General features: G+C 47.5%; 1 protein-coding gene across 2 annotated transcripts in view; it reads right to left on the bottom strand.

The window, feature by feature from the left end:
• Positions 1-14,491, bottom strand: part of Stk38l (serine/threonine kinase 38 like) — a 58,769-nt gene that overhangs the window by 22,807 nt on the left and 21,471 nt on the right. Inside the window, exon 1 of one of the 2 annotated variants that reach the window (XM_041644866.1) lies at positions 7,983-8,016. The exons of the other annotated variant lie outside the window; for it this stretch is intronic. The gene's annotated coding sequence lies outside the window, so the exon portion shown is untranslated. Of the gene's footprint in view, positions 1-7,982; positions 8,017-14,491 lie in introns of those variants that run through there. 2 annotated transcript variants of the gene reach the window in all.

Here is a 14,491-nt window from a genome sequence, read left to right as displayed (position 1 = left end):
TATGTCTGCTCAGAGAAACCCGAGTGCCAACTGTGACAAACGGTGACAAACCACTGACATGAAGGTCATTCCAACCCCTAGGAAGGCAAGGAATTCGGTAAAATTGCCCAAGACAATGCTGCAGGCCACCATCACAGCACTTCTGCAGTATTTGCTTACCACGGGCTCTGATGAGCCAGAAAGACAAGAGCAGCTCATATATAAAGGCGTTTTGGTACCTGGAAGAGGGTCCTAACAGATCATTCTGCACAAGAGATGGCTTGCCAAGTGAGCACCCCCCAAGTTCCACTGAGCCCACCAGCACTCCCCACAAACCCTGCACCACCCACCACTGGAAGACATGAAGACACAGGCTTCTGCCTGCAGACCTGGGCAGAGCTGAAAGCCAAGGATAGGAAGAAACAAAGAACTCCTGTTCCTCAGACACAGACAGGAAGTGTGCGATTTAAACACGGTGAGCTCTCATTCCCCTTGTCTCGTGGAATTCAGCAGACCGTGTACCGCACAGCGTATAGTGCTATGTGAGCCTCACACTTCCCACAGAGCTGCTCTGCAGATGGGTTAGCTCCGCAATGAGACGCAGACTCAGCCCTTGCTTAAAACTTTCGAGGCTTCTTCTGCACACACCACGCCAAACAAGCCTACAAACACCAGGGAAGGTGTCTCAAGACTTCGGACAGCAGCCCTCCCTGCATCCCTAGGACAGGGAACTAGGGCTTGAGAAGCTCACACAGCAATGGGGTGTGGAGTCGGGACTCAAATCCAACTTGCTCCCTCAAGCCTGCAGTCCCTCACAGGACCTCCCTTAAAGCACTCAGACGGGAACCTGCTGACTCTGCGGCTCCACCGTGTCTCTAACCTAACCTTCTCTATGAGAAGACACTGCTCACTCTTTGGTGGGTGGTCTCTAAATCTACAGCCAATGGCCAATCTCTCGCCCATTGTTCTAAACTAGAACTTCACTGGGCGCTGTCTCCCCGATTCACCACGGTATCATATCTGACACAGAGCAGACAGTCATGAATAATTGGGGGCCACTTCCTAAATAAGAGCAGCAGAAGGGATGAAAGAGATGGAAGAAAGCAAGGTCCTCTGACACGAGGGGTCAGAAACACAGTTCTGATCCGCCCGGGTCGTAAGGTCTGACCCCAGTCACTGTTCCCAAGAGGAGATTGCAACCTGTGCTCTGCTGACTTTACAGGCCTAAGGCCATGTGAGGCTGATGCCCAGCAAACCCATGGAAACAGGATGTCTCACCCCAAGGTGCCTCTGTGAGCACGGCACGTAGCTTATTCAAAAATAAACTGCTGCACGATATAACAGTATTTCCTCAAAAATCAACAATAATAGAAAGTGTCCCAAGAACTGTCACAGCCGCAAGGTCTGTAAGGACTTCGCTTTAACTGAACCCTAAGCAAAAGCATTTTTTTTAAAACCTCAGAAACCCAGGGCTCAAGTTCTGCTTCGAGATCGGATGTGGGAAAGGCAAAGCAGGGAAGAGAAAGAACAGTGTCACAAGCCAGCATCTCCCAAATCACGTCTGCTGTCAGGACTGGAGAGTGTGTTGGGGTGGTGGCGGGGTAGACCAAAGAATCAAATTTTCCAGTAAATTTAAGAAACGTAGATTACAGTTAAGAAAGATGCTTGGGGCAAAACCTGCCAGCTTTCCTATGTCAACATGTGTGCACCCTCAAGGGTACAGGCAGTGCCCTGGAGAGCATACATGAAACCCAGGCTCACAGGCCTTCATAGCTTAAGGAAGCAAGCAAGGGCCAGCTACTTTTCTCAATGAACACTGTCTGGGGGCAAAGGACTGTAGTAATAAGGGTGGCGGGGCTGCATCCCGGCACCTGGCCACCCCCACGGCTAGCTTTACCCAAAATAATTACACGGACAACTGTATTCTTTTAATCACTGCTTGGCCCATTTCTATCTAGCCTCTTCTAGGCTAATTCTCACATATTAATTTAGCCCATTTCTAATCATCTGTGTAGCGAACCCTAGGTGCGCTTACGGGAAAGATTCTAGCCTATGTCCATCCTGAGTCGGAGCTTCATCATGTGCATCTGCCTGGGAGCTGGGAGCATGGCGTCTCTCTGAGGCGTCTGCTCCCGAGAGGAGAGCTGTGGAGTCTGAGCTCACTTCCTCTTCCTCCCAGCGTTCTGTTCTGTTTACTCCTCCCACCTATCTTCTAACCAATAAAATGGGCCAAGGCAGTTCCTTTATTAGCCAATGACCTTCCTCCATCAAAGGACCTCAAAAGCTCCACCCACGCGCAATTCCTAAAAATGTCAGGATACTTTCTGTGTGTCTTTCCTGTGGCAACAATGACCATGCACAGGGAAATCTCCAGCTGAGAAGACAACACCCCAGCAAAAAAACAGGCAAGAGCAAACTGCACTACTCCAGGACTACAAAATCCTTTCACAGAGCTAAGGAAGAATCAAGCTTCTCTTAAAAACACAAAGTGACCCTGATCATGGAGTTCCATGACTTGTAAGTAAAGCTTGTGTAATCAGAAAAGGAGGTGGAGTAGACACCTTGGAGCAAGCAGACTGGTCTCAGCGGGGAGGTGCAGAATGAACTCCCTGCTCATCTGCCCAACACGCAAGATCTAGAGGCTAATCAAATTCTGGAAGCTACTACATCATAACCGAGCTTACAGAAGAGTGGTATACAGAGCAGAAAAGCACTGACTTACACAGGACGAGGTGCCCAGGGAGGAGCAGGACCTGCATGTGGTCACAAAGCTTCCATTAGCGCAGGGCAGCAAGAGAGAAATCTGAATTAGGAGGTGCTGTTGCCGGGAAACCAGGTTGGTGTCCAGAGAGGACAGCCACCCCGTGTAAACATTCAGTGACTTCGGGGTGGGGAGGGAACACGGCTGAAGAAGCACTCCCTGTCTCCTGCGGCCCCCAGACACCGACGGCAACATTAGTGCCAAGGCTGACCAAACTGTCCCTTAGGAGCAGGTCTGTGGGCCACAGGAGAAAAGATGGCTGAGTGAAAAAACATTACACATTTCTGTGTAACACATAAACATGGGAAGGAAAATAAACAATTCCCACGTTCCAGAGAGTGACTGCCTTAAAACACAGAGAGAACACATGAGGTCCTCAGACACAGATCTATGAACCCGGATCTTTAGAAAGAACAGCAAATGAGGCTTCTTTCCTCCCCAGATGATGATGGAATGAACTTGACTCCAAAACCCAAAACAGATGTCAGTAAAAACTTATTCTTACCCACTTTATAACTGTCATTATCATATTTTCCCATTCTCGTTAGACACACCTGAGAGTCCACACGGATCGGCTGAAAGCCGAGTCAGAGAAGGGGCTGCCCATCACCTCTGCGATCAATGCCTGCAGCACTGGGGACGCATTCTAAGCTCTACAGGAACAATCTGTTTGGTTTAGTGAAGTCCACGCCTATGTCCCATGTATAACCATTTCATCTGGGTTCAAAGCTACACCACCACCTGGTGCTATGTTTGCCTTCAGAAGGAAGGTTTTCCTTGTGCAGTGAAGTCCAACCCCAGTCTGCGGTGAGATCAACAAGGAAGAACCCTTTTGTTCTAATCAGACACAGGCCATCTTTAAATTGTTTAATGTACAAAAAAACTAAAAAGTGCTCAAACTTTTCAAAGAAGGATCCAGATCAGCACTGTAAACCCGTCTCTTTAGCGGACTTGACGCTCGTCTTTGTCCTTTATGAGAGACCTCTCTCTAACCAGAAAAGAAGACAGGATACCATCTGTAAGCCAAGAATTCCCAGACTGAGAAACATACACTAGGGCCCTTCAACTTCCTGTTCACCTAAACAAGTGACCCCAATTCATCAGGGAAATACCAGCAACAGTGACGCCCAGCATTCCTTAGCTTAGCAGGCGGGACACACACACACACACACACACACACACACACACGCATCTATACATAAAAGTGTGTCTCCATTACCAACAAACTTCAAAGGCAGAAAGCAGCGGCTTTACCTGACCCTGAATGTCACCTCAGCATCTTTAATGCTACTGGATGCCTGGCAGTGTGAGGTCTCCTAATCCATCCTGACTGTGGTACCTCATGCCTGAAGCTGCAGCAGCCTCCCCTCCACCCCCGATGCTGGAGCCCTGATGAAGGAGCAGCCAGCCACAGCCTCTTCCCCAGGTGTAGATGAGAAAGCCAGAAATTCAGTCAGTTCAAGTTCAACACTAAGTATACATTAAAAACCCAAAATACATTATGTACGTAGAGGTCATATACAGCTTTCTAACACTAAATCTGTAAACAAAGACTTTAATAAAGGCAATAAATAAAAAGAGCATAATATACATGTTCAACATCACTAGCCAATCAGAGCACAGGGAATTTAACAGGCTACAGACGCTCTTTGCAGTGAAGGAGAGTGCTCCTCCAGGTGTCAGCAGTGGGGCTGACAGAGCAATCAACCTGTACCGCAGTGGACCTGGGCTTTGTCCTGGGAACCAAAGGGTTGTGACAAGAACTGACGTTATGGAGCAAAGCTAAAGACAACGGGTGACTGATGAGGAAAGCCTGAAGTCAGCTTTTCAGCCACATTCCAGACTTCCTTTTAGGGAAGTTGTTTTTTGCAGGGAGCCTCAAAACTGCCTATTTAGGGGCTCAAATTACCAGTCTTTTCAAGTGCCCTCCCTACTGATGACTCAAAGGTTCACACTAAAGTCACAAACCAGGGCAGCAGGAACCTGAGCTCAGCTACCTTCCAGCAGTATAAGGCAAGGGGAATTCTAACACGGAGAGAAGAGAAACAGAAAAGCTCTAGATTGGAGGGGGAGCCCGCTCCCTTTGTGCCCTCTGCATTCCAAGGAAGCTCTGCGGGACAGACCAGATGCAGGTACTGAGCCAAAAGGTGAGGGCCTGGTGTGAGAGAGCAGAACCAATGAATGGACAAGGCAGGGAAGGAGGGGTGGAGGTGTGACATCATGGTTAGGGGAGGAGCTGACTACGGTGTGACATCCTAGTTAGGGGAGGAGCCAGCTGAGGTGTGACATCATGGTTAGGGGAGGAGCTAGCTGAGGTGTGACATCCTAGTTAGGGGAGGAGCCAGCTGAGGTGTGACATCATGGTTAGGGGAGGAGCCAGCTGAGGTGTGACATCATGGTTAGGGGAGGAGCTAGCTGAGGTGTGACATCATGGTTAGGGGAGGAGCTGACTATGGTGTGACATCCTAGTTAGGGGAGGAGCCATCTGAGGTGTGACATCATGGTTAGGGGAGGAGCTAGCCGAGGTGTGACATCATGGTTAGGGGAAGAGCCAGCTGGGCAAGCTACTCAACAGGGCCATCTGGAAAGCTTGGGCATCTGGGGACACTGCTCACTCTCCTATAAGTGAACTGCTCAGACACACACACATGAACACACTCTCTCATGCGCACACATACACATGAACACACTCTCTCATGCGCACACATATACATACTCACATACAAGCACATAGTTATTCACACTAAGAAAGAGCGCATGAATTTTTGTGTGTGCCTTTGTCCTTTTCAAGTGGAATGAAAGGAGATCAAAGTGAACAACCCTGAACTACAAGTGGTCCTTTATGTGAGCAAGAAAGGAGGACTCAAATTCAAGTGTACAGCTTAGGACCTAAATAGTCACGAGTGACTTCTACTAACTTCAAGTCTCTGCCAAAAGACATTTTTGGCCATCACAAGTGATGAAAGAAACTGCTCCCAGCTAAACACAGACACGTGACCTGTGACTGACACTGTGCTAAGCACACAGACCACTCAACTTCAGCCACCCTGACGAGATCGAGGAGGGACCTGTGCCACTGACATCAGGATACAAAAATCTTTAAGACTTAAAAAAAGTAAGTGCTAATGACCAACTGAACAATTTACCACTGAGCCCTGAACAACACTGAAACACAGCCTGGATTATTTGGGGGAAATTGTGTGTGTCTCATTGCCATCCTCCGGGGCTGCAGGCTGTGCTCCATGCTCAAGGCCCATCTTTCTAATGGGCTCTCGTGTCATTATCCCTGGAACCACCCCAGAGCTTTAAATAGACACCGCGTGTGCTCAGGTTTCTGGATGCTTCACTGTCTGGGCAGGAAGATTACTCACCCTCCACTGAAGGGGAGACAGAACCCCAGCAGATGCCCTGCCAGGACCTAGGGAGAGGTTCAGGACTGAGCTACCTTTAGGTGGACTCCCGAGAGCCCGACAGTCTCGGGGCCCAAAAGGAACATTCTGTGAGGTGCTGTCTCCCAGCACTGAGAAAACGGCTCCTCTTACCTGTTTGACAGCTTGTGTTCAGAAAGTTCTTCTTACAGCTAACCTAATTCTCTTCTACTCAAACGCTAACTCACTTGTTTTTCTCATATTTTCCATAAAAATGAAAGCCTTCACGGTAGCAAGTTCCTTCTCAAATGACAGCCGAGTCCGCACTGGCTCTGATTCTCTTCCACTGCACAATCAGGGTGTTCTTACTTTCATCCATTTTGCTAAGGGAAGAACTGCTATGTTACTCACAGAGCCAATGTGTAAATAATACCAACTTCTGAAATGTGCGCACATTTAAACTCGCTACTTGAGAAGTTAAAAGGAACCCTCCCAGCACTGCTCTTACGATAAAATAGTGATGGTGACTGTAAGCTGCCTTGTCAGGCTCAGAACTTCATGTGCGGTGGGCAGCGCCTTTTAATCTCTGCTGTGTGTGAGGTCAGTGCCTTTCACACTCAGGGCGAAGAGACGGCAGAGTTACATCAGCAGATACCCGCCTATGATCACCATGGGCACCAGGCACACAAGTAGTGTGCATGCATATACACAGGAAAAACATTTATACACAAAATAAAGTAAACAAATCTAAAAATTTTTTTTAAAAAATAGAATGTAACAACATTCTTTAAAACTAAGAGAGGAGCCCAGTATGGTGGTACTCGCCTTTAGCCTCAGCACTAGGGAAGCTGTAAATTCAAGGTCAGCCCAGTCTACATAGCAGGTTCCAGGTTACCCAGGGCAACATAAAAAAGAGAAGGAGGAGGAGGAGGAGGAGGAGGAGGAGGAGGAGGAGGAGGAGGAGGAGGAGGAGAAGCAGCAGCAGCAGCAGCATGACCCAAGATTAGATGGCATGAGCAACCGCAGAACATGGCTGACCGGCTAGATACAGACCCTTCTTCACCGTTACTTCCATTTTCACAGCTGTACGAGGCACATGGCTGGGAATCCTCTCACCTCCCTGCTCTCAGCCTGCACCTTCCCACAAAAGTCTGCCCTCTGGGGCCTTTACTAGGAGAAAAGTGTGGCTCACTACCCAGCCTCTGTCTTAGCCTCAGGCTGATTCCTGTTCCTCTGCCAAGGTATTTCTGCTACCGCAGACACAAGGATCCAAACGAAAGATGATGGTTTTCTAAAACCCCTTTCTGAGTTACACACAAACTGACGGTATCTGTTCTAATTATAGATAGCAAAATGATTTCTTTAAAAACACACTAGTGAAGAGAGAGATGGTGACCCCTTCAAAGTCAGTCCAGGAAGACTACGTGTTTGAAGCCAGCCTGGACCACACAGCTAGATAACAAACAAGCCTATTAGAGTTTGCTTGCCATGTGGGTTTCCAGGGCAACGGTAGTAAAAACAAAGCAGGTACGAGTGACACAATGATCATGCATGAAGACTGCCGGTGCACTAGACACTAGAAGTAAAGGGTGTGCAATAAGCACATGATGTCACTGAGTGTGCAGTATCACTGAGGTGTACGAGACTAACCATATAAACATCAGATGCAAAAACCAATGGCCTTGCACGGAACTCTAAGATAAACGCAGGGCTTCAGAAGAGGGGCAGATTCACGTAAGCCACAGTGCCAGATACAAATGCCAGGTGGAAATGCTGGGGCTACTGGAGGAACACACATAGTCACAGGACAGTGATCACAAAGTGTCTCCCACTGGCCAGAACCTTCCAGGCTAGCATGGGGCAGGGGTCCTTACCACAGCCTGATCCCGACAAGTCCCTCTTCCGTATGAGTCCTTCATCCACCCAGTTTCCGGACACGATGGAAATTACTAGTACAGAAGACCCAGTGTGTGAGCGCATCTATTTCTGGAACGAAGTAGTTCTTTCCAAAATTACTGAGTCAGAAATTCTTACCAGCACTAGGTTTGGTTTTAAAAAAAAAAAAAAAAAGGGAGGGGGCAATTTTTAGTTAAATAAACAGGATGAACCTTCTGTCTCCTTCCAAGAAGCAAAATCTAAAGCTACACACAGCTGGGAAATTACTCCAGAGGGGCAGGGGTAGAGCTTGCTTTTAAAAAAATTAATTACAAAAAATTATTCAATTACATGCAAATTCTGCAGTTATTTTACCTTTTTAAAATTCACTCATTTACGGGCGGTGGTGGCGCACGCCTTTAATCCCAGCACTTGGGAGGCAGAGGCAGATGGATCTCTGTGAGTTCGAGGCCAGCCTGGTCTACAAGAGCTAGTTCCAGGACAGGCTCCAAAGCTACAGAGAAACCCTGTCTTGAAAAACCAAAAATAAAATAAAATAAAAATAAAGGGTGCCATGCGACGCTGGATGCACACTGTGTAACGCTCCAATCAAGACAGCTCCTGACGTTTAAAGCCGGTGCGATCACGCTCCTCCACCTATTTGTTAACATCACTCAGGCAGGGAGCACACTATGGCCTTCTTCAGATGCTCTCTTTGCATAGAGAAAACTCACCAGTGATTTTAAGTCAATTTCACTAAAATAAGTAAGCCTACCTCACCCCTTGAGTGCCCTTCCTGTTGTTAACGTCATCCTGTAATCGTAACTGCTGGTGCTTTAAATAAGCACAGCACACACCGCGGGATGTGCAGGTCTCACACACCAGCCCTGGGATGCATGGAGGACACACAACAGCTCGCAGCACACGGTTTAAAAAGTACAAACAACAGAATATTGCATATAGCTCCCCACATACTTCCAGCCTGGCTGAGGTCAAGGAGGGACAACTGCTTTCTGAAATGAAGAAGGCCCCCAAAGACGCTTGGAGAAGGCCGTTGTATTGTATTGCACAGTAGGGCGAACGGAGCCTCTCTCTCTCTCTCTCTCTCAGGCTCTCGCTTTCTCTCAGAGGTAAATACGCTAGGGAACCTTCTGCTGCTGAGACAAGCACTGTGGGCCTGCAGAGAGGCAGAGTTCTGGTACTTGACAGAGATGGGTCCAGGACAAGTCACTATCAGGAAACTGTCCCACACCTCCCAAAGTTCCATGTCCTCACAACAATGCCATCAAATGAGGATTCCATTACGGGACAGGATTGATCTACGGATCAGACCAACATCTTCATGATGCGATCACCTCTTGGTGAGAGCTGGATCCAGTAGCAGGTGAACAAGCTTTCAACACACGGGGCTTTTTAAAGGGGACAATTCATATCCAAACCCCAGCAGTGGAAGAAAGGCAGGTTGCTCCAGACCACCCTAGGTGACAGGAAGGCCCTATCCTAAAAGCCAGGAGGGAGAAAAGAGAAAACAGAAGCCAGCGCAGACTAGATGAACCAATACCCACCACGGTGTAACACTGTTTAAGCTGGTAACAGGTACATGCAAATACACCAGCTCCTCATCTTCTGTGTATTTAGTTCTTTTCCCTGTAAAAGTTTGGGAAGAATCCTAGACGGGTGTGATGGTTCACACTGATGCCAACTCGAGAGATTTAGACCCGCCCTGGAGACAAAGGTCTACGAGAGGGTTTCTGGGTGAGGCTGAAGGGGGAGACAGCTGGATGGGGCAGACCATCCACGGGCTGGAGCCCTGGATTGAGGACCAACACTAATCCCTCTCTGCTTCCTGACTACAGGTGGGATGTGGCCAGCTGCCTGGGGCACCTGCTCCATGCCTTCCCCACCAAGGTAGACTGCACCCTCAAACTGTGGGCCAAAATAACCCGCCCTTCCTTAGATTGTCTTAATTATGTATTTTGTCACAATGACAGCAATACAATAGCTGTGGTGGCACATGCCTATAATCCCAGGACTCTCGAGGCTGAGGCAGGGGGACTGTGACATCAAGGTGATGCTACATAGCAAGATCCTGTCTCAAAATGAAAACAACCGAAAAATCCCAGAGGCTAAAATAAATGATGTAACTTTTATCACAGTAAAATTTTTGGTCAGCCACAGCAAGGGGCAGGCAGGCTAATCCTCGTGTGGCTACTAGCCAGTAGTAACTTGGTTTCTGGATTTCAGCTTACTAGCTAAGAAAGGGAAAGTACTGGTAATCTATTTCAGTTCAATTTCTGCTACAGAATAATTATTAGATTTATAAAAACTCAAGTGTTGTTCGTTAATTTATCCTGTGACCACATGGAATACCTTCATTCCCTCACTTATTTCACAAACACCGAGAGACTGCATCCCGTGTGCCATACAGTGTGGACAGAATATAGTCAGTACGACGCAAACAACACTGATACAGAGTCAATCTGGTACAAACTAAGCCTGGCAGACTGGAAAGAGAACAGACAGTGGCCAGAGACAGCCTGTAAATGTGAAGTCAGGGGGCCTGGTACAGTGTGGGAACCAACAAGGAAGCCCACGCTAGGACGTCAGCCCGGAGATGAAGGCTCCAGTTCACAGTAGGAACAAGCGGACCTGGTGGTTAGCAGGGTTGCTTGGAGGACAGAGCCAGAAAGAAGGGAAGGAAGGCTTACTTGGTAGTTAGGAAACAGTGAGGACAGTCCAGTAGGCCGGGAGGGGGGGGTGGGGGCGGGGGGGGGGGGAGTCTGAGCCACGGCAGCATCAGCAGAGCTCTGAGACCTCATTAAAGTGCTTCTTTGGCTTTACAGTGAGTTAAAGGGTGAGGAATAATTAATGTGTAATAAAGGAAATACACTCCTCCACAGTGAAAGCATTTCAGAAATGAGTAGCTCAGCCATACTCCTCTGAATCTCTAAAGATAGGAGACACGTTCAGGAAAAGGACACAGCCTTAGAGTTCACAGCTTATCAAACGGGTTGCAGCTTCTAGGACAGCACAGCACACAGCAGGTGCCTATAGCAGGGACTGTGTTTTGAGCACATAAAAAGGACAGCTCGTTCTGTCTGGTCCCTGCCACATGGTACAGGTGCAACTCTATCTGATCTTACTGACGTGATAGAGTACATACATCATTTCTGATGGCTCAATACGCTTGTATTTACCATATAACTATGTTGAACACTCTCTGTGTGTTGACATAATTGATCTTTTCCTTACAGGTGTCTTACATCTCTGTCTCATAGAACGGTGCAGTGATATTTCATTTGTATTTTAATAAAGAAAGATTGCCTGAAGATCAGAGTAAGACAGCCACATTGATCAGCCTTACAGACCAGGCAGTGGTAACACACACCTTTAATCCCAGCAGCCACATTAGTTTGCCATAGAAACCAGACAGTATTGGTGCACACCCTTAATCCCAGCCCTAGAAAGGAATATAAGACTGGAGGAGACAGTTCTCAGACACAGTCTTATTCTGAGATTCCTGGAGGCAGGATCGCCATTTTGGACTGAGGTAGAGGTAAGAGCCAGTGACTGGCTGCTTTGCTTTTCTGATCTTCAGGGTGAACCTCCTTTCTGTCTCTGGGTTTTTATTAATCATGCTACAGAAAGGCACATCAGAAATAAACAATCAGTCTAGGTGACAAACTACATGCACTTTTGCGTCAAACTTTTACAATAAAACAGCATTTTTTTCCCTCGAAATTATTATTTGTGGCCAGACTTCATGGTGTACACCCGTAACGCTAGCACTTGGGAAGTAGAGACAGGAAGATCAAAGGTTCAAGGCCTCAGCTACACAGTGAGTTTGAGGTTAGCTTGGACTACAGGAGATTCTGGTAGAACACCTCTGGTAGACAAGAGGCCCCAAGTAAGTCGGAGTCCCAGCACGGACACAAAAATGCAGGCCCACGGCTGCTGACCTGAAAGTCCTGCCTCTTTCAATTACTTCCTCCATGACTTCCTCTCCCTGTCTACTGACCAGGGCCTTGCTACACAGCCTTATTAGCTTCAAACTCTTGTCCTCCCACCTCAGCCACCCAAGCACTAGGATTACAGGCTTGTGCCACCATGCCTATGTTTCTATTATGATTTTCTTGGTATCAGTTGTGCTATTAAACATCAAAACTTTGAAATCTGATTATTCTATTGCATGTTCTTACATTTAAAAAAATATTAACACTACTGGCACTAATATTAACATTACTGGCAATGACAACATAATTCATAATAATTCATGAACATTAATGTGTCCCGGGTAACACGCTCTGCTCATCCTAGCTTGTCACTTCAATTTGCAGAAGACACCGGCACCATGAAAACACGTATCTTACTCAAGTCTTATAGCCAACACCAGCCTGACTCAACAGCCAAGGCCTCTCTTGCATCATGCATTCCTGTTCCTCCCAAACATGGGATATCTGGGCAGGTGCTTATTCCTGGTTTAAAGATAAAGAGGTTTGAGGCTTGAAAAGTTGATGACATTTAGAGAAGAAGAAGTAAAAAAGAAGCCACTGTGAGCAGCGAGCTCAGGTCCCTTGCAGCCCACCTCCAGGACCTGCTCTGCTCCCTAGGGACCAGCAGAGAGAACAATCCCCACCAGTGTTTAAAGAAAATAAACCCACAGCCAGGCGGTGGTGGCAAGCACCTTTAATCCCAGCACTCGGGAGGCAGAGGCAGGTGGATCTCTGTGAGTTTGAGGCTAGCCTGGTCTACAGAGTGAGTTCCAGGACAGGCTCCAAAAGTTACAGCAAAACCCTGTCTCAAAAAACAAAAGAAAAAAAAGGAAAAAGAAAAAGAAATAAACTCACAAAGTAAAACTAGGAAAATCATACATAATGATTCTGTCAGCATAGCCAAGGTCCTGAGGGTCTTTATAAAAAAAAAAAGTGAGGGGGCTGGAGAGATGGCTCAGAGGTTAAGAGCACTGGCTGCTCTTCCAGAGGTCCTGAGTTCAATTCCCAGCAACCACATGGTGGCTCACAACCATCCGTAAGGAGATCTGGTGCCCTCTTCTGGGCTGCAGGGATACATGCTGGCAGAACACTGCGTACATAATAAATAAATAAATAATTTAAAAAAAAAAAAAGTGAAGTTCCCTTTGCCGTCCAAGGCCCCGACAGCTCACGGAGCCAGCTGCTGTCTGTCCCTGCACAACGAAGGCACTAAACGCTTCCCTTGGAACCAAGTCTTTTCTCCTCTCACTGGAGACAGTACCGCCGCAGCCTCCCTTGTGCTGGGCTCACAGGTGGGCACCGCCATGCCCTGCTAGAGACCCAGCGTTCCAAAGCCATGAGCCCCCCAGCTTCCTCATCCGCTCTCCGGTTTTCCTTCTTCTGCTTCTCATTTCTTCACCCACATTCACTGCCAAAGTTTATTCCACAGGCTCTGAGGATGTCTATAGCTAATCCTGTGCAGAGCAAACAGATTCAAGAGCTCTGATACAGCGTGCACAGGGACACTGGGCTCTGAGAAAGCACAAAAACCAAACAATTAGGGTGACTGTCTCTCAAGGGGAGTGTTACGAGAACCCTCCCTAGAACACACAGAAGCACAGCCCAGTCGTCATGCACTGAGGTCTGGATTTCCTCCCAAGACAAATATGGAGTTCAACCAGTGAGATGCCTTCCATACAGTGAGCTCATTTTCAGTCCTTATTAGACTACAAAGGCGGGAAAGGGGAGACTTTTCCTCTCCTTCCTCGAGGAGGCAAGAGAGGAAAAATGTAATATTTAAAGTTGATGACACAATTTAAAAACTTTCCATTAATGTGCACACCCAGTTGGGTCAGTGTCTAAGCCCTCAGTGAGTTTTCTCAGTCCTGGCCTTCCTAGCCACAATCCTTCCAGCTCTGCCTGTTCTTAAACTGAAGAGGTGAAGCTATAGCACGCTTTGGTCTTTCTGCTAACATCCCACAATCTTTACTAAGTACTGACTTTTACTCATGGAGTCTACCTACTGATCAATTAAATAAACCACAGCCAATAAAAGTCATACCTGGAAACAGTCAACAGCAGTTTAAAGAAAACTCATAAGCCAATGTTAAAATCCAAAACTAAGGTGATGAGGAAAATATCTGTAACCAAAGCCAAGGAATAAGCGGACACCTTTAGATGTGCTTAGTGACTTCCACATATAGCTATGAATCCCCCTGCTGCAGAGAGGGGTTGGGAAGACAGCTCAGTCAGTAAAGCATGAGGCCATGAACCCAGCCCAGGAGGCCCACAACATTACCTGGGCTGGTAGCTCCAGCACACTGAGTGGGTTGAGACAGGTACATCCATGGGGCTTGATGGCCGGCCTGGGTTCTTAATGTGCTTCAGGCCAGTGACAGATTTTTGTCTCAAAAATGAGAGAGAGAAGGGGGAAGGTTGTCTGTGGCGCTCTCTCTCTCTCTCTCTCTCTCTCTCTCTCTCTCTCTCTCTCTCACTATGCCCCAAAGGACAGTAACTATTCAAGCCTGAGAGCTGGC

This window comes from Microtus oregoni, unplaced genomic scaffold (genome assembly GCF_018167655.1).
Source record: "Microtus oregoni isolate MIOR12 unplaced genomic scaffold, Mior012 000002F_ref0000024, whole genome shotgun sequence".
In the NCBI taxonomy this organism is placed as follows: domain Eukaryota; kingdom Metazoa; phylum Chordata; class Mammalia; order Rodentia; family Cricetidae; genus Microtus; species Microtus oregoni.
Note: the sequence above shows the minus strand (reverse complement) of the source record. Positions and strands in the feature narration are given on the sequence as shown.